The sequence below is a fragment of the Meleagris gallopavo genome, chromosome 3 (assembly GCF_905368555.1).
Source record: "Meleagris gallopavo chromosome 3, MGAL_WU_HG_1.1, whole genome shotgun sequence".
NCBI lineage: Eukaryota > Metazoa > Chordata > Aves > Galliformes > Phasianidae > Meleagris > Meleagris gallopavo.
In genome coordinates this window covers 479,034-505,874 of record NC_139406.1, presented here as the reverse complement: position 1 = coordinate 505,874, position 26,841 = coordinate 479,034, and the positions used below count along the sequence as shown (strand labels likewise).

General features: G+C 40.1%; 1 long non-coding RNA gene across 1 annotated transcript; it reads left to right on the top strand.

Annotated features, from left to right (window-relative positions):
- Positions 1 to 1,594: 1,594 nt before the first annotated feature.
- On the top strand, positions 1,595 to 25,998 carry LOC116216411 (uncharacterized). Its single transcript, XR_004159088.2, has 3 exons — positions 1,595 to 1,741; positions 24,165 to 24,280; positions 25,780 to 25,998. It is a non-coding gene; the product is annotated as an uncharacterized LOC116216411 (long non-coding RNA).
- Positions 25,999 to 26,841: the final 843 nt, after the last annotated feature.

The following is a 26,841-nucleotide window of genomic DNA, read 5'->3' as shown; positions in this document are numbered from 1 at the left end:
TTCCTCTAGCTCAGCAGGTGTGTAGCAGTACAAAGGGCATTCTCAGAGGAATTCCCTTACATGAAATTTAATCAAACTTAGAATGAGTGTTGAGTCTACTATTTCACTGCTTGAGAAATGAAAAGTGAACAAGTGCTCATTCAATTTACTTTGCAAATGATCTGGTAGACAAATAATTTTGAAAATCTACCAATTACTAATATTAATTCATCTCAATTTCATTGTCACTTTTCTTATTTCTCCTGCTTGTTTTGTGTCTCATATGTTTATCCTTTCTTCAGAAAAGTTCTGAAGCCCAATTCATTTGATTAAATCTAAATGTTTGTGTATTTTGTTCTAGTTTACTGTAGCCGACTTTAAAAACAGAAAATTCAGACAAGATTGCACAGACCCAAAGCCAAAAGCCCAGCTATATCTGTACCAGATACCTCATATCCTGACATTGTCAGAATTTGTTTGTCAGTCTTAATTTCACAACAAGTTAAAGTATAACTAACCATTGAAAACAATTAGTGATTGTTTAGTGAAAACAGTAGTTATGCAAGTTTCCCTTCTCTTGCTCTCTAATGGAGAGAAAAAAAAGGAAATGCATCACAGAACTTGTATGCCCTATCAGCTTACTCTTTACAAAGCTTTGATTCTTGTTGGTGTTTATCAGTGCAGTTCCTATCCTGGAATCTCCTGCCTTGACCGTGAGACATTTCACAGTCACATTTCACACTGCATGTGTGATGAGGATGATTCACAATTCTGTAATCCCACAGTATGCTCCAATCCAAACAAAGTGTGTCCCTATATCTGTTCGTCATTCTCAGCAGGTCAAGATACGCAGGATACATTTCCTGTAAGCGTCTATTGAAGTGTTCTTCCTTTCTATACAAGTGGAAGTATAAAGAATATTTTAGCTCCCACAACTTAAAACAAAGACTGGATATTAGTCATCATGCAAATAGGCTCTAGTTTCTTTTTTTTTTCCCAAGTCCTATGTCACTAGAGTAACTGAGTCCTCTCAATTCCCAGAAATGTGGTAAAAATTAGGCTGGAAGGAGGAGATAGACGGAAGAGTGAGGGGAAAGTAAAAACAGACTAAATAGCTGTGACTAATAAAATAAGCAGAAAGAGAAATAACTGATATATATTTTGTTTTAGTACGTAATGAAAATGTGGCATTGTTAGAACAGCTTGTTAATTCTGCACGCTTAAAGTGGGATGGCAAATTCATGAAGCAGTCCTGGATTAGATTCAGTATTACTGGAAATTTTGAAAATGATGTGGTGAAATTATATTAGCAGTAGCATATTATACCAAAACTCCAAACCAGCACATAATGAAAAAACACTCCTTGTTTGAAACACACGCAAAAAAAGCTTATCAAATGTACATGGAAAAATTGAAGTGCCATATGAAGTGAATCTCTTAATGTTTACATCGAATAACAGTATTGTTATTGCAGATAAACACAGCCACATATTTAAGAGAGCATGCGCAAACAAAAGAGAATTGCAAACAAGCCTCAGAGCTAATGAGCCTAACTGAGACCCTGTGATTGATAGTAAATCTCTGTGGCAACTTCTGGTATCTATCTGTTTTCAGTTTCGGGCCCTCGTGACAAGAAACGCATTGAGACTCTGGAACACGCCCAGAGCAGGGCAACAAAGCTGGTGAAGGGTCAGGAATACAAGTATTATGAGGAGCAGCTCGGGAAAGTGGGATTGCTTAGTGCCCAGAAGAAGGGGCCCAGGTGAGACCTTATCAGTTGCTATAGCTACCTGAAGGGATGTTGCAGTGGAGGTCTGCCTCTTTTTCCAGGTAACTAGCGGTAGGATGGGATGGACTGGCTTTAAGCTGTGCCAGGGGAGGTTCAGGTTGGATATTAGAAAAATTTCCCAGAAAGAGTGGTAAGGTACTGGAACAGGCTTCCCAGGGAAGTGGTGGATAACCATTCCTGGATGTTGAAGAAAATGATACATGTGGTACTAAGGAATATGGGTTAGTGAGCGTCATTGGTGGTAGGTGGATAGCTGGGCTAGATGACCTTAGATGTTTTTCTCAATCCTAATGATTTTAGTATTCTGTGCTTCTAATTAGTCATTTTTCTTCCTGTTTCACTAACTTGAATTATTCTGGAACCTGAAAATATATTACAGAAGACTCTAAAAGTGTTATGTTCTTCTTGGATACATTTTTAAATGTGACCTGAAAAGATGTTCTTATTGCTCTATTTCTGTTATATCAGAATGTGTTTATTTTTTAGTGCCAAGGTCATCTACAAAATAATTAAACAGGACTATTTACAAAAACCTTCCTCCAGGTTCACTATAAACTCATTCCAGACATTGTCAGAACCAGTTTCCAAAATTTGACTGTTACCTTCTTCCAGTATGGTATCTTTCTTACTATTTTATTTCCTCACATACTCAATGATAGCTTTGTATGTGGCACTGAATGCTAATAGCATTACAAAACACAAGAGTGAAGTCTAATTCCGGCCTACAGATGTTTAAACATTTTAAACAAAATAATTTTGCTCTCAATGCATATAGTGGTTTGTAAATGCTGAAGTTGTGCTGTAATTTTTTCTTATTTTCCGTGTTTCTAATTATTGTTCCATTCAAAACTCTCATAGTTGTTCTGAAAATTTAATCTATTGAATTTAGACAAATTTTGCTATATTTTCTGGATTATATTTATGGAGACATGGAGAACTGTTAGGCTCAAGATGTGAAGCTGCTGAAGCAGGTCCACAAAGATGATCAGAGGGCTAGAATACCTCTTCTTCTTCCAAGAAAGGCTGAGGAAGCTGGGCTTGTTCAATCTGTAAAAAAGAAGGCTTTTGAGAGATCTCACTGCAATCTTTCAGCAGTTAAAGGGATTTTACTAAAAATATGGAGACCAACTTTTTACATTGGCAGATAGCGATAGGACAATGGGAAAAAGTTTTAAACTGAAAGAGGGAAAATTTAGATTAGGTATAGGAAATTCTTTAATCAGAAGGCAGTGAGGCATTGGAACAAGTTTACCAAAGAAGTTGTGGATGCCTCACCTTCGGAGGTGTTCAAGACCAGGTTGGATGTGGTCCCGGGCTACCTGATATAGTGGGTGGCAATCCTGCCCACTGCAGGAGGGTTGGAGTTAGGTGAGGGAAAGATAAAAGCGCTCACAAGTTGCAAGACTGTCTCTGCTGTTACTGCTCACTGCTGTGGTGTGTGCTCCCTGTCTGTCTTGCCTTTAGCATTAGAGTAAGGCCTTTGGTTCCAGACACTCTCTCTCATTTCATTTGATTTATTAGCTTCAATTCCAATTATACTGTATTATATTATCTCGCATTCCACTATCATATATAGTAGATCCGTTTTTCTCTCTTAGCTTGTTGCTGCTGTTTTGTTTTTAGACCCATCTCCCTACCTTTTCCCTTTTTCCCCCTCTCCCAGGCCATAGTCCTGGGGGTCCCTCCACTCTATTTAGTCATGGAACTGGGCCAAACCAACCCAAATCTGTGTCACCTATTAAGCAGTACAAATAATTTTATGCATTTTGATACACTGGCTAAACATAGTCCTATGAACAGCAAGGTTTACAGTCATGCTTTCCATTCTGATAAAGGAAATTGAGAATAGCTTTCAAGATTGCTGAAAATAACTTTTTTTTAAAATATTTACAATTCTATTTTCAATTGACATAAATGATAAATAATTTGGAAATTTTCAAATGGATTATATTGAGTTGTGGTCAAATATTCAACTCAAAGAAAAAATTGATCATGTCTCTTTACTAGACTTCAGTAAGAACTCTCTTACCAGAGAAAAATATCTCTTGCTTCACAATCATGCCTTATTCATGTCATTGCTTTTTGGCAGTGCATACATTTGTGAACAACTGTTTCTAAGGATGAACAAAATTTCATGAAAAATCTCTGAGAGGATCCTTGAGAACTCATTAACAATTGCAGGATTAAAATAAGTTTTGTTGCTTATATATATTTACTATGTTATATTTTTAATGAGAGCTGCTTTAGAAGTAATGCCTCCTATTTTATTTTGTCAGCCCTCAATGTCAGAAGCAGATGGTAGTGGCATAGCAGTCAAGGCTGAACCTTTCCACCAATATTCCATTACATTTTGTTGCTGTGTGACCAATAACAGCAGAGTATCAGTTTGACAAAATGGCGTATGGAAGTGTACATGAAGCAAAATCTGTAACTGAACTCCTCCATATGGGAAAAAAAAAATAAATTGTACCCACTGATATTCACCAATGTTTACTGAACTTTTATGGAGACCAAACAGTGGATGTGAGCACAGTGAGGCGATGGTTGATGTGTTTCTGCAGTGGCAATGGTGAGGGGTCTCCTCTGCTGTGCAGATTTTGTGGGGCATAGCATGCAGTCTCTTGTTCATCACTGATGAAAATGCATAGATAATGGTGGTGACTATGTTGAAAAATAGCGTTCACACCTTAGGCAGTGCTTGGTCCTGATGGAGTCAAAATTTCTAACACCTTTTTTGTGAAGTTCAAAGAATACACCACACTTCCTATGATGTTTTAACATTTCTTCTAAAAATGTGAGGATGCAGAAAAAAACTACAACTCCTGGTGGAAAAATATGACTAGGATACCTTGTTGGGTAAGTTCTATGTGAACCTATCATAAGAAAAAGTAATTTTTACACACTTCATTTAACATAAATATGACAGAAGTATCAACAAATTAGGTACTGAGTCCAGTCAGATTTAAAATTATACTACCAGTTGTAGGTATTTCATTTGTGACATTGGGGCTTTTTTGATTAAACCCAGAGAGTATTCATGGAATGAACTAGAAAAAAGAGAAATTTATTAATAAATACACACAGTTTCAGATTAATTCCTATGTTTTCCCCTCTATCTTCTGCCAAGATATTTCTCCTTGCCTCTCACCAAATGTGGTCTTCTATTTTTTAATTCTATTCTTAAATTTTGATCAATTTTTAAACTTGGCAATCATAATTTGACACACACTAGATTTTATCAGGATTAACATGGATAGCTGTACTGAATTTAATTTTTGTTTGTGAGAGATGATTATGTAAATCACAACTAAATCTTTGTTTATGAAAGAAATATTACATTTGTTTTCTACATTGAACTGACGTTTCTAAGACATGTTGACCTCAAATATAGCAAATTATGCATTTTATACATACCAAGATAGCAGCTAGATATTCACAGATAAACATATGGTTTATGGCTCATGGTTTTATTCCTTGAGTACACTGTTCATAGCGTTATTGTTTGTTCTTAGGTTTGTTGCAATTTGTGGTTCTCCTTTTGATTAGTCTAAAATCTTGAAATGGCTAGCTATAGCACCATTTGATGGAGACAGGAAGTAAGTGAAGCTCCTTAATACTTTGCTGCCATCGTGTGGCTGAAGAGATAACTAAAATGGGGAGGAAAATTAGCTGACATGCATCATGCACCTATCTGAAAGACAGAAGAGCTTGAATAAAAAAATGAAGATGAGTAATAATTTGCCAATAAGCTGAATAACTGGAGAGCAGTACTGAGCTATTTTTTGATCACTGCCCTTTCTTGATAACTCTCTAAGACACCAATGATTAAACAGTGTCATCTCCAGGTAGCATTTATTACCCTTCAGCTAGCAGAAGTATGGATTTCATTCAATACCTTTCATCATAAAGCTCTAAATAAAAGTTCTACAACTCCACTGGTAGTTTGCTCTTCAAATGAAAAACAGAAATACCAGATTTTAGTCTCACAGCAGCACTGATTTGTCAAGAACAAATCTAAAGCTGCTGAACAGCCAACTAAAATTTGATAAAGGACAATGAACTATGGCAGCATTACAGTATTAACACTGGCCATAGCCCTCTACACAATACAGCTGAAGAAAATAATCTAATTGTCAGTGCCTACAACCATCGTGGCCGGAATTTCCTCTGTAAGACTGATGAGTAATCTTACTTTCCTTATGAAGTTCATTTTTATGTCATTGATGCCTAATGAGTCCATAGAACTTACAGTGAACTCACAGGGAGATGTCCAAAATCTAGAGGAAAGATTGGTTAGACAGAAGGAAAAATTATCTGAAGGGGGTATCGGAAAAAATATAGACTCTAAGAAAATAGCTTAGCTCTTAACTGCAGTTAATACATGTTATTTTCTTAAGAAAGAATTCACTTAGTCCTCAGATGCCTTTTCAAAAATTGTTACTTACCTTGTAATCTATAACATAGTGTTCTCAGTACATATTTAACAATTTACAGTGCTATGGTACAATGGACTTTTACTCTTTTGCCTTCTTTTAATTAGAAAATAAGAAATTACAAACATCAAACATAGTGTTTCTATGTAGCTTTCTGATAGATATTTTGGGCAGTCATTCTAGCAGCAGTCATTCTACCAGATTTATGGCTGATGTTGAACAAAGTAAGACTTTGTTCTTAAACAGTATTTCAGTCCCAGCATGGAAGTATAGGTATCACTGGATTTTGTCTGGTTTAGATATTCATTTATTGTACACATTCTTACTGTACTCAAATAAGAAGTACATCGACAGATTGAATACTCTACAAGTATTCTGTTCCACAAAAATAATAGTTTCCAAATATTGCCAAATTATATTATGTTTCTTATGTAACATACGATCAAAAGCCATATATCACTTTTAAAAATTTCAATGGATTCTCCCCAGTGTACAATTTTCTTCTATAATTCTACTTTCATGTTCATGAGCCATTTCTTAAGCCAATAAAATCCAATGTCTCCAACACTGCAGTTGTATATAATTCTGCTTTCTTTCCAATCCCATTTTCATTTCATTTTTCTTTCCCACATAGGATAAGTTAGAGTAAAATATATCCACTTTAAAAAATCTTCTACTGCTTCTTCATTTCATTTCGTACTTTTAGGGCATGTCAACAATAACTCTTACAAATTTAACCTGCATGCCAGCAACAGTCATAACTGTACTCCCTCAGTATTGCTTTTGAAAATGGCTAACTTACTATGTTAGAAGATTCTTCCTTACCTAAGTCACCTTCTTCTGAGGAACACTGAGTAAGGAAACAGATGTCATTTTTCTGTCATGGTGTATATATCATGTATATGGCAGGTTAGACTCAGTAAACAGCCAAACTTTCATGCAAGCCACCATAAGGATTGTGCTCCAGAGCCCTCACCAGATTCCTTGCCCGTCTCTGAACATGTTCCAGGGCCTCAATGTCTTTCTTGTAGTGAGGAGCCCTAAACTAAACATCAGGACTGAGTACAGAGGGATGGTCACTTTTCTGCTCCTGCTGGCAGTGCTATTTCTGGTACAAGCCAGGATGCCATTGGCCTTCTTTGTCACCTGGGCACACTGCTGGCTCACGTTCAGCTGAGCCTCGACTAATACCCCCACGTCCATTTTTTCTACACAGTCTTCCAGCCACTCTGCCCCAAGCCTGTAGTGTTGCCTGCAGTTATTGCAGCTAAAGTGCAGGACCCAGCACCTGGTCTTGTTGAACTTCATCCCGTTGGGCTCAGCCCAGCTACCCAGCCTATCCAGATCCTATTCCCAAGCAGATTGACACTTGATCAACACGTGATCTGCGAGGGGCACCCCCACCAGTCTGTCTTGCAGTTTGTGTTTTTTGAGCTACAACCAGTCAGATCTCTTCCAAAGTGGAACCTCAAGATCCAACCTTTTAGTGCCTTCATTTACAGAGTCTATTTTATGCAGGTTTCCTTGTACAGAGTCTCCAGTAATTTCTAGAGAGATGTTCCAGATCTTCCACAGGGGAACGATTGGATTAGTTTTTTTCCCCAGCAATATCTCAACCTGTCTTTCAAGTTTTTCAACATGATCACAGAATAGCTGATTTTCATTAGCCAGAGCCTTCAGTTATGTTCAGCAGATTGAAAGCCATCAACAGTGGCCATACCACAGGGGTGGGCTGGGGTACGAGCAAATCTTGAAGGCTCTAAGTGCTTACGCACTCCTGGAAGCATGGCCAGAAGCACCACAGAGACACAGAGGAAGGATGGATTGATCCTTCAGTCACTCAGGTGCTTACCTACTAGACAGCTCCTGACCTTCACATCTCCCACCAGTCCTTCTCTGTGATCAGCAGGTCTAGCGGGGCACCTCCCCAGTAGGATCTCTTATCAGCTGCATCAGGAAGTTGTCTTCCATACACTCTAGAAACCTCCTAGGCTGTTTGTTCCACACTGTATTGTATTTCTGACATGTATCACAGAAGTTGAAGTCCCCCACATGAACAAGGACTGGCAATCATGCAACTTCTGCCAGCTGTTCACAGAACGCCTTATCTGTCTCTTCATCCTGATTAGGTGGTCTGTAAGAGAGTCCCACCAAGAAGTCTGCCTTGTTGGCTCTCCCCCTCATCCTTCCCTATAGAGATTCAACCTTAAAATTCCCAGCCCAGGGCTCAACAACATCAAAGCTCTCTCTAACACAAAGAGCCAGACCACCACCCCTCCTTCCTTGTCTTTCCCTTCTGAAGAGTTTATAGCCATCCATTGCAGCACTCTGGTTGTGAGAGCAATCCCACCATGTTTCCATAATGGCAACTAAGTCACTGTTTTCCTGCTGCACAATGCCTTTCAGCTCCTCCTGGTTGTTGCCCATGCTGCACACATTGGTGTAGATGCACATCAGCTGAGCCCCTTGCCTCAACCCCCATACCATCGTCATTCCCTGAGGCTCAACTCTAGTGGGCCTGGTTTTATGCCCTTCGTATCTAATTTAAAGCCCACTCAACAAGCCCTGCCAGCTCCCAGGCTAAGATCTTTTTCCCCCTTCGAGACAAGCAAGACCTCTCAGCAGCCCTCAGGCCAGATGCTGAGTAAGCTACCTCATGGTCAAAAGAAAACAAAATTCTTGCATTTGCACCAGCCTGTCAGCCACATATTTATGAAATGGGTTTTCCTGCTCCTCTCAGTATCCTTCCCTGCCACTGAAGGAATAGAGGAAAGTGTGACCTATACTTCCACTCTATCCTATCTAGCCTGAAGTCCTTTTCGATAATCCTCAGACTTTTCTCAGTGACTTCATCGCTGCCAGCCTGAACTATCACTTAAGGATAATAATCAGAGGGGCAAATCAGACTGGGAAGTTTCCTAGAAATATCCCTCACCTGGGCCCGAGGAAGGCAGCACACTTCCCTGCAGGTAGGGTTGGGCTGACATATAGGGCCCTCTGTTCCTCTCAGAAAGGAGACACCTGTGACAGTAACCTTTCTGTCCTTCCTGGTGGAGGCAGTCTTGAACCGTGGAGTCGATCACCTCACGCTAGACAACCTCGAGGGTGGACCTCCCACCACATCCTCACTTTTCTCCCCCAAATTCCAGAGCCTCCTGCTCCCCAGTAGCAGGTTTTATACACACAGGGTTTGATTCCACCTCTGCTCCTGTCTCCACTCCTGCATCATCAGAACACCACCGCCACGTGGAGTACAATGGCACCTGGCAGCTGCTCACCGACAGGGCTATCCCTCAACCAGCTGAGGCAATTCCCTGCTTCTGCATGGAATGCGTCCACTCCAGAGTCTAAAACCTCACCAAAAAGCTGAGTACCTTGCCAAGAAGTGAGGCGCTCACTTTTTTCTTTTTTCATTTTTAAAAAATGTGCATTCTTTTTCCTCTTCTCCAGGCATTGGACTGTCACAACTTCTCCAGTGTGATGATTAGTGGCAAAGCAACTTCATCCACCAGTTCCCTCAGGACCCAGTCAGTCTGAAGGAGCTATGCATATTCAGGTTCTTTAGGCACCATACACCTCTGTACTTCTCTGAGTATATATCACATAGTACACCCTACAATACTTCATTACTTAACAGAAAACATGCTAGTTAAAGGAAATTCAAGCAGACAGGAGCGTAGTATTTCACATCTCATTCTTTTTCCTGTTACACTGAATTATCACAGGACAACAAAGACTCTTAACCCATTTCTCTTTCATACCCACAGAACGGTAAGCTCTTTCCTAAAAAGCTAACAATTTATAGGAATAAGTGGTACATATAGGAAAAATGTCTCCATCGATTTTCTCCCTGGGAAGGTTTAGAGTACAATCTAATTCCCTCTTTAGGCCAAATGTTGTCCTTGCAGCTAAATAGCACACTGTTCAAGGCCAAAATGTGTTTCAGAAAATGAGGTAAACTAAGATTTCAAATCTAACTTTTAATAAAAAGAAAAGAGGCCACATCAGTTAAACTTCATTAAGAAACATGTTTCCTCAACCGATAGCTTGCACTGTTTAATTTTTCACTTCATTAATATCCCATTCCTACTGTTCTTCTCTAGTCCTTGATTCATAAATAATGTATCCTCTCAACATACTTCTACATATAAAAGTATGAGGAAATTTCTACTCTTGTTACTGGGTAGACATGCAGAGAATTTGGTATATGACTACCCAGACAAGACTGTAAGTAACACTCAAAGAGTACTGAGAAGATATATGCTGCATTAGCTATTTTGACAGATTTTCTTCAAGCCAAGCCAATAAGGTTCTGACCCTCCAAGAGAACTGCATGAATACCACGGATGGTTCTTAAGAAGCATCCAGACTGTTATTTACAGAGTAGATTTTATTTAAGAAATCTACTCCAGAAAATACCTACCACCTCCATTCTGCTGAGAATGTAAGCCTCTCCACTATCAAGCTCATCCTTTCACCACATGCTATAACTACTCTGCCAAGGAATAATACTGATTACATGAAAACTGGAACACATCATAGGAGACAAATTTCAGATAATTCTGGGAAAACTTCTGTGTAAATTCTCCTGTTTACCTATACTTCCTCGTAAGCTCTTCAGTTGCCCTTCCAGAATAGCCAAGCTTCCAGCTGCTCTCAGCTGCAGAAAATGTATTTATATTTTTCAAAACTCATTTCCTTGTTTGTTTGTTTGTATGTTAAAGACAGAAAGGAAATACATCTTTTGAAAAAGTGATGCGAATGTAGTATAGTGGGCGCTAGATGCCAATTAGCTGTAAGAAACAGACTATGTTTTACAGAACACTAATATTTTCTCCTTTCAGTGAGAGATTTTATCTTCAGAAAACAACATGGGTATTTATGAGTAAAGGAAGAGTAGCCACGCTGACAACAGTATAGGATCCTGGAAAACACAAAAAGTCTAAGAGGAGAACGTGATTGAATATCTCTTGCTTACTATTACTTTACAATTTAGAACATCAGTTAATCTTCTCGATTCTGAGAAAAGCTCTTCTGACTATATTTCCACCAAAAGAAGATGCAAGAGGTCTCATAAATTTTGACTTTGTTTATTCTCTTTTCAGCACAAATTTGGACATCTAAGATAAATTTTGAGTAAGTATATAAAATTTGTGACAGCTCATCCAGATTGAACTTTTGAAACTTATCTTTAGCTAATTGTTTCATAAAGCCTTTGATTAAAGTATGGGCATCCAACCTTTTCTCTTGCCTGAGCCATGCTGAGTGAAGAGGAATTGTCTTGGGCTGCATATGCATAGGTTGCACCAAAACAAAAACCTCCTATTTATTTCCTATTATACAAAGAGCACAATAACACTATTTAAGAGAGCAAATTCTCAGATACAAAACATCAATTTTTGTCATAGTCACCACCATTACCTATGCATTTTTGTCAGCAATGAACAAGAGCCTGCACGTCACACTCCTACTGCTGAAACACACCACCCACTGCCACACTGTGCTCACATCCACTGTTTGGTATCCACTAATGTTCAGCAAGCATCAATAAGTGTCAGTGGGTGCTACTTTTTCCATTTGAAGGAATTCAGTAGCACACTTTTGCTTCTAATGCGCTTTCATGTCAAATGCCATTTTGTTAGACTGCCTCTCTGCTGCCATCTGTCACATAGCAGCAAAATGGAATGTAGGGAAGGCTCAACCTTTACTGCCATACCATAACCATCTGCCTCTGATGTCGTGAACAAACATAATAGATAGTAGACATTACTTTTGGAGCAGCCCTCATTAAATATATAATACAGTTAACGTATATAATGTTACCAGTATTCCACATCATAACATCATGTAGTGCACTGGAAGGTAAAGAGTTAATGTTCCAGTTCTGGGTACCTGTCCCAGAAAAGAAGAAAAACTACATTTGCTGTTCTGTTAGCATTTCTGCTCAGAGAGAAAGATTTGATCGTAGATCACTTGACCTTCCCTTTCGATTGTCTAGTTTGTCTCTGTTGCTATCACCCCAGCTCACTTAGCATAAGGCCTTCAGTTTTTGGACACTCTCATTTTATTTGATTTATTAGCTTCAATTATATTAGAGTGTGCTATCTTGCATCCTAATATCTTATTTAGTAAATTAGTTTGTTTCTCCTGAGATCATTGATGCTGTTTAGTTTTTAGGGCCATCTGTCTACCCTTTTCCCTTTCCCACAGCATGGATACATGAGAGATCTTGATGAAGAAGAGAACAGGTAGAAGTATTATGTCTGTAACTAGTAAGCCTCCAGAATTTTGCTGCATTCTATTTTTTTTGTGTGTTTTGTGTTCAGCACTGAGCATCTGAATCAGAAAAAATCAAGTAGAGAGAAATAAATGCTAGCCAGGCTCTTTTCCTGAACTAAATATACTATTGAAGGAAAAACAAGGACAAAGTGTCCTTGCAAAATAACCTTTCGGAAGAACAAAAGAAGGATAGGATAGAGGGTCTCTGCAAAACAAGGTGAAGTTGAAAAGAAGAGTTTCAGTCACAAGAATCTGGTCAAACAAGCTTATTGTGCAGATATGTGGCTGGAGATGCTAGCTTAACACCTGTGTGTAAATCTTGTTTGCTGGGCAGAGCAAAGATTGGTAGGCTTTACAGGATATAAAGACACTTCTAGTTGGGCAAAACAACAAACTCTGATTACAAAGTATGTATACACAAAGGAAAAAAAAGGGTGTACCTACCAGTGGGATGGCTGATAGTCCAGTCGAGATGAATGTGAACCCCAAGTACCTCAACCAAAGGGGAAAAGGGAGGAGGGTTCACTAGCATCGAGGTATAGGGATAGAAGAGGGATTGTGTCCCCCAGTATTTTGAGAGACTATGCAGGAGTATGTCCCAGTGGACTCTCCTTTATTAAAAAAAAGAAAGCTGAAGGCTCTCCTCTCTCTCTTTTGGGGATAAAGATGATTAAGCAAGCTTTTTGGGGCAGAAATTTTCCTAACACTTTGCAATGCTAGATTGGGTAGGTCTCTCTTCCTCATTCTTTCCCTGTTTGCCCCTCTGCCACCAGTGCCACTAACATAACTGGAACTTGCATCAATCTGTAAGTGTTTTACTTCTCCCCATTTTCCACAAGCCAAAGCAGGAAAAGAAAATAAGCAAATCCTCCTTGAAAAGGGTTAAGCCAATGTGCTTCATATGGTTGGGGTTTTTTTGTTTTGTTTTTGCTACAAGAGTGCTCAAATATTGAGAACATACAGCTAAAAATTTCACATATCTATCAGTCGCATAGCAGTGGATCAAATTCCACAATGTTCAATTCATACCCTCTACAGATGCTCAGTGGAGGCAGGTTTTTATGCCAGAGAAATGTTTTCCTTGGCACTCACCCACACATTCCTAACTCAGTCCAGAGCGTTTTTCATTTGGGACAGAACAATAACTCACTGCACCAAGAAGCAAGCTAGTTAGCCATGAAAACTTAACACTTTCTAGAGAAGTAAAACAATTTTATCACATAATCCTGCTCACAGATCCAGAACACAAGTGGAGGCAGAAATCTTCTCGTTGCACTTTGTGTTGTCTAATATTTTCTGCCTATAGAGCTGTTGCCTTTTTTGTCCTAATAATAATCAGTGATCTTCCTTTCCATCAGCACATGAACTCTGCAACGTCAGTTGAAATAAGATGTCAAAAGAACTATTCACCGTGGTGAGCCTGCCAAATAGTATCCAGAGATTAGAAAAGATCTAGTAGATTTCCCACCTACTGACATGAAATCTTGCTAATAATCTTCAAAGCGGGTTATTAACAGAAGTGAGAGAATTAATGGATTCACCAAAACAAGACTTCACCTCTTACCAAGTCCATGCAAGTTAATCTTATCTGATTTTGTTGGTGGCGTTGTTGCTAAAGCAGATTGGTGAAAACTCAGCAAACCTGACTACTTTTATTGCACATCAGGGACGTTTTGCAGGAGACAGAACAGCATTGTCTAAATTGTGATGGTTTTGGATAGTTTCTAAAAAGAATACCTCAGATTTTGATAATAATTTCTCAGCGGCACAATTTTAATTCATAAAAGAAATTAAAATCTAAAGGCAAAAGAGCAAACTGCAGTGTAGTTTACTACCTGTGATCTCCAGGTGAAGTAAAAGTTTGAGGTGAGGGAAATGTAAGAAGTCTGTGGGTCCACCTGCCCCCTTAGTCATGGAACCGTGCCATAACCTGCTGGCACCTTCCCCCCTCAACCTCTCCCTTTTTTGGGCAGTGGGCCTGCAGTCCCCCTCTTACAGACACAGACAGATCTAGAAATAACTCCGTGACAAAAATGAAGAGGAGTTTCAAAATAAAAAAGAACCTGCAATTTATTTTTTTTTCAAATTTAAAAAAATTTAAGAATGAACTTTATGAAATACGTAAGAAATGTTCACAAATCCTTTTTCCTTCAGTCAGTACCACATATGCCGCATTCTGCTCAACGCTAAAATCACAAACTGCAGATTGCAGTAGTTTTCATCCCTTCTATATTTCCTGACTCTTTCCAACTCCTTATTAGAACAAATAAATATTTAAGTTACATTACGTGTGAAAATAATTTCCTATGATAGAAAAATAATTAAGAAAATGTTTAAAGATCACATAAAATATTCACCATTACTTTGAAAGTAATGCCTCCTATTTTATTATGTTGGCCCACAGTGTCAGAGGTGAATGTTGGTGGTATGGCAGTAGAGCTTGAACCTTCCCAACAATATTCCTTTACGTGTTGTTGTCATGTGAGAAAGAGCAGCAAAGGGGCAGTCTGATGAAATGGTGTCTGAGCATGGAAGGGCGTATGCAGTGCTGACAGTAATGTGAAAGACAAGCCCGATTCTGAATGGTCATGCAGAATGCATAGCTAATGATGGTGACTATTTTGAAGAATAGGAGACATTCTGGTATGGCATCCATGGAAATAAAGAGGAGACATTATTTTCAGAGTGACCTACATACATAACCACAATATATTCTAATACATACAAAACATTTGTCTTTTAGTTCCTTCCTGGATGGCTTATTCCTCCTCTAACAAGGTACTACTGATTTCACCAAATATTTTCCTGCCACGGTCATTTGGGCAAAAAAAAAATAAACGTATTATGTAGCAAGCTATAATAGTGGACATCCTGTACTCACAGTAAAGGAGACACTTTACAACTGTTTTTTCTTTAATAAAAATTTAACACTTTGTTTCTTATAGAACATTAGTATAGCCAGTATACACCAAAATGTACTATACTATCCAAAATTTGCGTGTCAATAGTCACGTTACACAAAAGCTTGCAAAGGTAATTAATCTATTTCCCAAAATATCTTATCTTGCAGTCACTGGTAGGCCTAAAAAATACAGCTCTAAACAAATGTGAATTACATTTGTGGAGTTTAAACAACATATCAATTTATTTTTGGCTTTTGCAACGTAGCCACAGAGTAAAATTTAGCATCTGTAAATGGTTTCTGTGTCCTAGTGAATGGACTCAAGTTAAGGAGGGGAGTATTATGGTTGGTCCCTCTCCATAGTTTGAGGCTTCAGGCTACATTCCTGGGATTTGCTGTCCATGGACTCTTTTTGGCTATAACTAGGCAGTTCTCTGTTAGAAATGATGGCATCGAATCAATGTCCTTTTCATATTACTTGGTGTGCTTTCATAACCTCTTAGAGCTCAAAACCCGGAGAGGTTATACTTCATTCCAGCTATACATCATACTGGTAATTTCCTGCTGATTAACAAATATGCTACTAATGTTTACTAGTGGTCCTAGCCTAATCCTTATGTGTATTCACCACTTCCTGCCTGGCAGAGATGGCTGTGTGATCTGCCCAGGGAGTAGAGCAGACATTCTCCTGGGTCAACTAGCTTGGCAGCTATGGAAATTTAATACAAGAAGATAAAAACAGTGTAATGTCGGGAAAACTCTAAGAAAGATGCTCTAACTAACATACCTTCTTAAGGATTTGATGAGAGAATAAAGAACAAGATGACGGGGGAGCCTTTTCTTCTCTCTTTCCTTATGTCTGCCTTTGAGCAGAATTTGAATTATTAATTACAAGGTCGCAAAGACAGTGTTGGTACAACATGTACTTTTCTTTATAAAGATACTGTACGATTCCTCAAAAATAAAACATGAATGTGTTACATGGACATATGATCGAGGCACTTGAACATAAATCTGTATTGCTCTTAGCAGCGCTGCTTGATATGTGCATAAGAAACTGCAGATTTTCAGTTATGAAATCTGATCCTATTAACAAACCCTCCATGCCTTCGTTGCACAGGGGTATGAAGTCTACAGTCTATGTTCAAGAGTCTCTATTCATCCTGAGTAAGTAAGTGATATTTCTCTGGCAGTCCCAATTCCCAACACATACATCTTCCTGAGCAACTGTACACTATACACTATCACTTATCAGGAGATACAAAAATTTCTGAAGAACTAGTGTTTTATCAAGAACTTGAAGTCACAAAGCAACTCTGAAGCCTTTAGAGCTGACTAAAGGCATGAATGAATGGCAGAGCACAAAACAAAGGAAAGAAAAAGAAAAAAGCAGCATGACTCACTGTCCTCTACAACTTCCAGGAACTGGAAAATGGAGAGGAAGTTGCTGCTCTCTTCTCCCTGCTAACAGATGACAAAACTCACAGGAGTGTCACAAAGCTGTGCCAGGAAAGGTTCAGACTAGATAATAAAAGCTATATCTGTGTTGTAAGTGTGGTCAAGAAGTGGAACAGGCTTTCTAGTGAAGTGATTGATGCCCCATGCCTGTCAGTGTACAAGAGGATTACTTTTGGTTAGCCCTGAAGCGATCAGTCAGTTGGACTCAGTGAACTCTGTGGGCCCCTTAAAACTGAACGACACTACTTTTAACATTTAGACCATGGTTCAGGAAGGCAACCTAAAAATATGAGGAGATCTTTCCACTTCTTGCTAGTCACTCTAAATCAAGACCATGGCTCAGATGATGTGTGGGACAAACAATTGCATCTTAATAGCCAATTTGAAATATCTTAACACAGTAGAACCAACTATTAAAAAAAAAAATCTAAATTTCTGTATCTGCTAACATAAGGTCTTCAAAATTGTCCCAGATGATTCATCTGGGATAAACACCTCTCCAATGAGGACAGGCTGAGAGCTGGGGCTGTTCAGCCTGGAGAAGAGAAGGCTCTGAGGTGACCTGATAGTGGCCTTTTGGTATCAAAAGGGGAGATCCAGGAAAGAAGGGGACAGACTCGTTAGCAGGGTTTGTGTGATAGAAAAACAAGAAATGGCTTCAAGCTCAGTCAGGGTAGATTTAGGTTAGATTTAAGGAAAATATCTTTTACAGTGAGGGTGGTGAGGCACTGCAACAGATTACCTAGTGATGTGGATGATGCCCTGTCCCTGGAGACTTTCAAGGCAAGATTGGATAAGGCCCTGGGCAACCTGATCTAGCTGTGGTGTCCCTGACCATTCCAGAGGAATTGGTCTAGATGGCACTGAGAGGTTCCTTCTGACTCTAAGGTTTCTATGATTCTATGATAGTCAAAACTTGCACTGATGTGAAAGTGAGAAGACAGGCTCTTCAAACAGAGCAAATAATAGAATTTTGGTTGTGTTTGTGTATAAAAATTTAAGAGCCAGAATAATCCAAGAGAAGTTCCTTCTTGTGGCTTTTTTTTCACTTTGTACCTAGAGTCTGAATTTGTAAAGGCTTACAGTAACTCCGCATTCATTCTCTCTTGAGGAGACTTTGCAAAAGTTTTTTCTCTTACATACTCAAATTTTAAAAGAGCAAGAGCTGAAAAAAAATTATCATGAAGAATATAGCGTGAGATTCTTCCAGTATGTAACAATGTGATTCAAATACACATATACATATATATCTCCCTGAAGTATTCAAATATATCAAATTGGAAGTGAGCAGTGGGCAAGGAGAACTTCATGAGGTTCAACAAATCCAAGTGCAAGGTCTTGCACATGGGTCAAGGCAACCTCTACCACCAATACAAGCTGGGGGATGAAAGGATTGAGTGCAGCCCTGCTGAAAAGGACCTGGGGGTACTGGTGGATGGGAAGCTGGATGTGAGCCAACAATATGTCCTCACTGCCCAGAAAGCCAACCGTATCCTGGGCAGCATCAAAAGAAGCACAACCAGCAGGCCGCGGGAGGTGATCCTGCTGCTCTACTCTGTGCTGATAAGGCCTCACCTAGAGTACTGTGTCCAGATGTAGAGTCCTCAGTGCAGGAGAGACATGGACCTGTTTGTTGGAGTGCTTCCAGAGGAGGGCCACAAAGATGATCCAAGGGACATAGCACCTCTCCTACGAGGAGAGAGTGAAAGAGCTAGGGCTGTTCAGCTTGGAGAAGAGAATGCTCCAAGGTGACCTGAAGGCAGTGTCTAAAGGGAAGCTACAACAAAGAAGGGGACAGACTGTTTATCGGAGTCTGTTGTGATAGAACAAGGGAAAATGGTTTCAAATTAAAAGAGGGCAGATTTAGGTTGGATATAAAGAAAAAGTCTTTTGCAGTGAGGGTGATGAGGCACTGGAACAGGTTGCCCAGAGATGTGGTGGAAGCCCCATCCCAGGAAGCATTCAAGGTCAGGCTAGACCAGGCTCTGAGCAATCTGATCTAGCTGTGGATGTCCCTGTTCATTGCAGCGAAGTTAGACCAGATGCCAGTTCCAGACTAAAAATTGCCTTTCCAGACTGAATAAGATCTTCTTATTTTGAAATTTCTTTCTTATTACAGTAACATATAGTTTAGTAATTTGTGCATTCTTTTACATAAGAAGACATCTAATGAGACAAGCAACTGTTTCAGAAGGCTCTGTCTTATCTAAGGGCTGACACTGAAAAATCTCAGTAGGATTATTTATAAATGAGTGACACCTGCTGGATAAAATAGGTTTGAAAACGTATCTCACTAGAATTGAAGAATTTTATTACTCTAGAAAACTGGATAAGGAAGGGAAAGGGGGAGGAGTAGGGAAAAAGGTTAATTACCCTTCACTAAACCTCTAGGTTGCTCTAAAAGAATGCCTCCCATTTATTTCTTATTTATGGAAATTATAACAGATACAAAGAGCAAAATAACACCATTTGATAAAGCACATTCTCAGCTGTGAAATGCTATTTTTCAACATAGTCACTACTTATGCATTTCACCAGCAATGCATAAGAACCCGCATGCCATGCTCATAAAAACCTATACCAGCAGAGCAGACCCACTGTCACTGTTGCCACTGCACCACCCACAACATCCTCTTTGTGCTCAAATTCATTGTTTGGACTCCATAAACATTCAGCAAGCATCAATGAATGTTAATGGATGCCATTTTTTTCACATGGAGCATTTCAGTGACACACCTTTGCTTCGTATGCCCTTCCATGGTCAGACACCGCTTTGTCAGACTGCTCCTCTGCTTCCTTTTCTCGCATGACAATAAAATGTAAATGAATATTGGTGCAATGTTATGCCTCTTCTGCCATACCACCAACATTCACTTCTGATATTGTGAGCCAATATAATGTAATAGGAGGCATTACTTTCAGAGCAGCCCTCGTGTTCAATAAAATTTCTCTTCCAGCTGCTGTCTAAAGAAAACAGTTCACATAAAATCTATTGTTCAAATAATTTCCCATATACATTCACAGTATATGAAGCAACCTCGTTTACCTAGATGCAAAGTTACATCATCCCAGTACAAATAAATTAATGTTGTATTCTAAACCTGCTTTTCATATGTAACTTCTGTTATTGAAAACTGGTATTTAGATGAAGTATTCTTTTCTGAAAAAGTTCAAAGTTTTTGAACATCGTTACTATTATCTCTTCATTAAATTGCATCCTGTTGTTTCGAACAAATATTTCAAAATACTGCATGGATGCTATTGTTCTTTTTTGTTTGTTTGTTTTTGAGTTAATACCTGACCCCGCTTTCTTAAGCAAGTGAAACTCCTGCAGTCCCACTGCTTGTGGAATTGATTTTGACCAGACAGTAGAGAGTGAAGAGGAGATTCCAAAGCTTCATGGTATTTGATCTCTTGGTTGAAAGGTATCTAAGAACAGGAAGGTGGCAAAAAAGGTTAACTGAAGTTCTGGTGAATGTCTACATACCTGAAAGCTTGCATCAGTTGTCTGGCCAACAGAACTAAGGAAAGGATTGTCCCTCTGTACATGGCATTGGTGTGAGCACACCTCAGAAACTTTGTTCAGTTTTGGGCCCCTCACTACAAGGAGGATTGTTTGTAAAGCTTTATGCTTATATTTTTTAGTTAAATACTTGTGGAAATTATACAGGAAACTTTTCAATTCTGTTAAAGATTACTTTTTCTGCAAGAGTACTAAAGGACTCTGAGGGAATTAGTAATCTTCTATGGCTCTGAACAGCCTCCCCAACTATAGCCACTCACTCACATGGACCTAGGAGTGACATATCAGCTCTGGCTATGGCAGACTTCCCTGCTCTGGTGGAAATCACAAGGTAAGCTGGGTTTCAGTTCGTGGATGGACCCCTCAGACCTGATAGCCTTGCCTCTGCCACTTCTTTAGCCCTGTTTGTTTTTCCTTCCTTCTAAATCCTGCATCCAGATTCTGGACTTGGTTCACCATCAACCTTGTCCAGGCTTGTTGTTGAAATCCATCACCAGTCCCCTGTTCTGTCTGCCTGGCTCTGACCTTGGGGACTTCAGCACATCAGCAAGGGTACAGCATGCCAAATAATGCACAGTTCCTGGCTTAGCCACTTCGCACAGTCTTACTGCTGCTGCTTCTGACAAGAAAATTAAGCCAATATAAAACACAAAATTATCTTTACTTTCTCTTTCCTAGATCTATGACTTATAAACATTTAAGGCCTTTGACATAGGCTTCATCTGTTTTGCTTCATCCAAAGGCTACAAGGCCCTGGGATGGTTGGTGAAAGACTCTGGAGCGCAAGTTAATTTCTCTTCCCTCCTTCCATTTTCAGTGAGGTTATGGGACAGAATAGAAGGATCCAGTCCATAAATGCTTGGCTACGAGACTGGTGCTACAGGCAGGGCTTTGGATCTTTGAAAATGGCTGATTTCATAAGACACCAGGCCTAACAGTAACACATGGGAAAGGTTTATTTCTCAGGGGCAAAAGGTTTCTGGGACAGGAATTAGCAGGGCTCATCTGGAGAGCTTTAAACTAGATTTGAAGGGGGATGGGGCTGTAACTGGGCTTGCACTAGTGGGGCAGAGCTCTAGTATTGATGAAGACCAGGAAGCCTCCCACCACCCTATGGTGAAATCGGCATGCTCAGCTCACCCCGAAATGTCTGTAGACCAATGCAAGCAGCAGGAGGAGTTAGAAATCCATGTTCAGCCAGGAGATTATTATCTGGTGGCAATTACAGAGACATGGTGGGACAGTTCATGTCACTGGAATGTGGTTATGGATGGCTAAGTCCTTCTCAGGAAAGACAGGCCATTAAGGCAAGGTGCTGAAGGTGCTTTTTACATGAGAGAGAAACTACAATGTATGATACTGTCCAGGAGTGGATGAGGAGTAGTTGAGAGTTTGTGAGTAAGAATTAAGGGGCAGACTGGCATGGGTGATACTGTTGTAGGTGTCTATTAAAGGCCACCAGATCAGGACGAGGAAGTTGATGAGGCCTTCTTCAGGCAGCTGATAGCAGCCTCGTATCTGGTTATCGTGGGGGATTTTTGCTGAATATTTGCAGGAAGGCCTACTCAGCCAGCCAGTCACAGTCCAGGAGGTTCCTGCAGTGCGTTGATCATAACTTCCTGATACAAATGGTGGATGATCCAACTAGGAGAGGAGTGCTGCTGGATCTTATTCTAGTAGAAGCGGAGAAGGTTGAGGACAGCCTTGTTTGCAAACACCATGAGGTGGTGAAGTTCAGGATCTCATGTGGCCAGAACAGAGTACCGAACAGAATCACAGCCCTGGGTTTGAGTAGGGCCAACCTTGGCCTTTTCAAACAATTGCTAGGGGAAATCCCACGGTACAGAGTACTTGAAGGTAAAGGGGCCCAAGATAGTTGGTTAGCATTCAAGGACTGCTTCTTCCAAGCTCAAGATCAGAGCACTCCAACAGGTAGGAAGTCAAGAAAAGGAGGCCTGCATTGTTAAACAGGGAACTGCTGGGCAAGCTCAAGTGGAAGAGGAGAGTTTACAGATCATGGAAGAAGGGGCTGGCCACTTGGGAGGAATATAAGACTGTTGGCAGAGATGTATGGAGGCAGCTAGGACAGCTAAGGCCTCCTTAGAATTAAACCTTGTGAGAGGAGTCAAGAACAACAAAAAGCGCTTCTTCAAATACACTGCAGATAAAACACTAGAGGCAATATAGGCCCACTGATGAATGAGGTAGATGCCCTGGCAACAGAAGATACAAAGAAATCAGAGTTATTGAATGCCTTCTTTGTCTATACTGCTGGAGGCTGTCCTGAGGAGCCCCATACCGCTGAGGTTCCAGAGGAAGCCAGGATAAAGGAGGAGTTTGCCTCAAGACCAACCCCAAGTACAAGTATAGGTTGGGAGTTGACATGTAAAAGAGCAACGTAGGGGAAAGAGACCTGGGGGTCCTGTGGACAGCAGATGACCACGAGCCAGCACTGTGCCTTTGTGGCCAAGAAGGCCAGTGGCACACTGGGATGTAATAGAAGGGGTGTGGTTAGTAGGTTGAGGAAGGTTTCCTCCCCCTCTACTCTGCCCTAGCGAGACCACATCTGGAGTATTTTGTTTGCTTTGGGGCCCCTCAGTTCAAGAAGGACAGGAAACTACTTGAAAGAATCCAGCACAGAGCCACAAAGTTGATTAAGGGCATGGAGCATCTCCCTTACGAGGAGAGGCTGAGGGAGCTGGGTCTCTTTAGTTGGGAGAAGACTGAGCGGTGACTTCATTAATGTTTATAAATTGATAAATGAGCGAGCGTCAAGAGGACGGAGCCAGGCTTTTCTCATTGACAGCTAATGATAGGACAAAGGGTGAAAGCTGGAATGCAAGAGCTTCCACATAAATATGTGAAAAAATTTCTTTACAGTGAGGGTGACGGGACATTGGACCAGGCTGCCCAGAGAGGTTGTGGGGTCTACTTCTCTGGAGACATTCAAAACTTGCTTGGATGTGTTTCTGTGTGACCTAAGATATGGAGGTTGGTGGCCCTGTCTGTGGCAGGGGAGTTGGAACTTGATGATCCTGGAGGTCCCAAGCCATTCTACGATTCTATGAATTACTAGCTTTAAATCTGGTGCTGGGAACATACCTACTAAAGTATTAAACAGGAATGCAATTCTCATTAAACAGCAAACAGCAGTTAATACTGAAGATTATAATCTGATTATAACTACGCTTTAAAAATTCTTCTCTAATTAATTGGAAATAAAGCTATAAAGATCCTTCTATTTGTCATTATTCTGTAGAAAAACACGCAGGAACTAAACCAATTATTTTCTTATAACAGCTGTTCATGAGAACAAGACACAAAATATTCTCCTTCTCAGAAAAGAGCTTCTTTATGAGGCAGTACATTTTTCATCTCCTTTCTCCTTCCTCTACATATAAAAAAAGTTTAGTTGATATCCAGCAATTCTGTGCACCATCTTCTGGCCACTCTCAAATAAAGACATTACTTGCCACTCCCTCATATCATCAGCCCGTAAAGAATCCAACAGTCTCTTAACAATTTAAGACCAACATAACGTAATGATGGAATTTGCACTCCTGAGGAATATCAGAGAGACAAAGAGTAAAATCAGGATGCTAATTTTTAGGGAAGCCAATTTCCAGATCTTCAGAGAGTTAGTTATAATGAAATATTATAAATAAATGAAATAAAATAAAACAGAAACATTCTCTGGTGGGATTTTTATTAAAAATATTAAACTTTTTTAGGAAGCCCACCTTTTAGGAATATAGCCAATTCAAAAGGAATTATCACAGAAGTTATTCCCTCTGTGTACAGGAGTTAAGAAAATCTGCAACGCATGAGTTATTCAAACAGAATATTGCAAATCTTCACTGATTGAGCTACCAAAAAACGTCTCGAGGGCATTCATTCATAGTTCATGTTGAAAGCAGGTAAGTAACATTCTAGTATCTTGTATAAAAGATAGTAGCAGAAAAATACTATGCTGTTTTTCTCCTATGCCTTGCTACAGCCACCTCTCAGCTGTCAAGAAGTGTACTGTACTTCTAGCAAGTTGAGTGTGAAGAACTGTCAGCCATACTATGGAGCATTATTCTACCCACCTTGGGCACTATGCTTTCCTTAAATACCCATTGCTGGTCACAATCAGGAGAATCCTGGGCAAGTTATGAAGTAAAGTGCACATACATACACAAATATAAGACATATACATATATGCACATTTATTAAAGGTGTTCAGATGCCTTTCTATGTTCAAGTCACAAGCTAAGCCAGCAAAATGTATCCCTATGCCTTACAATACAAGCGCTCCTTCTAGGGTTACATGCATCCCTCATGCATGGAACCTCTACTTTAAATTGACAATAGGAGACAGCAAGCACGGCAGCAAAGTTGCACGTAGTATGGCTTCAAACAGCCAATAATTAGAGTAGAGATAAGCAGATGTAGTTATAGCAAATAAAAGTGAACCATTTCTTCACCTATATATGTCACTTTCTTACTCTACAATTGGAACATTACTGAGATTACTACAAAACTAATATGAAATTTAAGCTACACCTTTGCCTAGGCCAATTTAATCATCCTATATAAAAAAATCCCTAAGAAAGATATGAATATACATATGATATAGGATACTCGAGAGCTTGGCTTATGTATTTATTATACTAGAGCAGAAAAGGACACTCACCCTATCCTGGGTTGCATAGGAAACTCCAGCAGAGTGGATCTCCAGAGAGATCCTTCCCCACTGGCAGTCAGCTCTTAAATGGCTCTAGGAGAGGTGCAGCCAGGCTCCATCCCTTCCTGCAGCACAGGTGAATTGCCTTCACCTGTGCTCCCATGGCTGACTCAATGCTTGCCTCAGGTGATCAATCAGAGGTTCAGGCTGTGATTCAGCAGCCCCATACAAAGATGAAGCAAATTTTTGCTTTACATAGTATTAACTCTTTTTTAGAGATAACCTTAATACAGATAAATGAGACACTTCTCCCAAAATGGTGTGTGTCACCAGGCAAGTTCTGCCTCCAAACAAGCACTGGAGTATTTAAGATGCAAGTTTATGGTTTGCAGCTGGCTGGCAAGCAGCACACCTCAGCTTGCTCTCAGTCAAGTATTTGCTCCATCCCTGCTGTTATAGGACACAGGTCTGGCTCCCAACACCTAGGCCAAGTCTTGTGGTGTCTTTGTATGGCAAAAGGGACAGGCACAAACACTGGGATGCAAGCTCATAAACCAAAAACAGACAGAAACATCAACACCTTGATGAATACAAACTGAAGTAATGCCCACAGATATCCTGCAGACCAACACAGATGTTATGTTTATGCAAACTATCCAAAACTGTATTTCCTTTCCTCTGAAGATATTGTCTCTTTCGCATAAAGCACAAGTGTTTGCCTTAATTTTAATGTTTTAATAATATTCACAGAATCACAGAATGAATGAGATTGGAAGGGACCTTTGGAGGCCATCTGGTCCAACCACCCTGATCAAGCCTAGAGCAAGCTGCAGAGGACCATGTCCATAGACCATGTACAGATGACATCTGAATATCTCCAAGGATGGAGACTCTACATCCTCTCTTAGCAACCTGTGCCAGGGCTCAGACATCTACAAATAAATAAATAAATAAATAAAGTTCTCTGATGTTGAATCTCCCATGTTTCAGATTCTGCCCATTGTCTCTTTCAGTGATACTCAGGGATAGGAGAAAAGAGCCTGGCTCTATCCTCTTTGTTCCCTTTTTTCAGATCCTCTCAATCCTTCTTTCCTCTAGGCTGAATTGTCCCAGCTCTCTCAGCCCTTCCTCATAAGAATCAAACAATCACTAAGATTGGAAAAGATTTCTAAGATTAAGCCCAACTACCAACCTATCGACTATGCCCACCAAACCATGTCCCTAAGTGCTATATCTACATATTACTTGAAAACCTCCGGGGTGGTGACTGCTCTACTTCCCTGGGCAGCCAATGCTTGACCACTCTTTCAGATGACAAATTTTTCCTCAAATCCAACATGAACCTCCTCAGGCACAACTAGATGCCATTAGCTCTCATCCTATTGCTAGTGACCTGTACAAAAAGACCAACTCTCACCTTGCTACAAACTCCTTTCAGGTAGCTATACAAAGCCATAAGGTCTCCCTTAAGCCTCCTCCAGAATAAACAATCTCAGTTCCCACAGCTGCTGCTCCTCATAAAGTATGTGGATTCAGCTTCAGGTGGATTTTAATCCCATCCACAACCAGTCTCTAAACCTGGCCACCCAGCCAATTTTTTCACCCAACGAAGAGCACACCCCTCTCAGCTGTGAGCTGCCACTTTCTCCAAGAAAATGCTGTGGGTGATGGTGTCAAAGGCGTTACCGACATCGAGGCAGACCACATCCATAGTCTTTCCCTCATACTCTAGGCAGGTCACCTATATAGAAGGAGATCAGATTGGTCAGGCAGGATCCTGCCTTTCATGAACCGCCTGATCCCCGGTTGTCC